We start from the raw sequence: 341 nt of genomic DNA on the forward strand, positions 1-341 counted from the left end.
TATGGTCACATGATTTTTATTTTCTCCCCATTGTTCCAAGTCCTGATTTTACAGTTGTGCACAGCATTGTATTCAATCATGCGAAAAGAAAATTATCACCTGGTCACCATGACAATAGTCGAGTTCCGGGCTTTCCAGTTGCCAAGTTACCATCATGATAGTGATGACCTCTGAATCAGAGAATAGGGAGAGTTCTGCTGGTGTCAGTGCTTCAGGTAATCAATAATATGCATTTGTGAGCCTGTTGAATTTGCCCATGTTTATTATTCAATTGTTGTCCTTCGCATATATTTATTATATAAAATGTGGTCCTTCGGTCATATTTATCATGCATATATATT

This window comes from Saccoglossus kowalevskii, chromosome 12 (assembly GCF_978046115.1).
Source record: "Saccoglossus kowalevskii chromosome 12, keSacKowa6.1, whole genome shotgun sequence".
NCBI lineage: Eukaryota > Metazoa > Hemichordata > Enteropneusta > Harrimaniidae > Saccoglossus > Saccoglossus kowalevskii.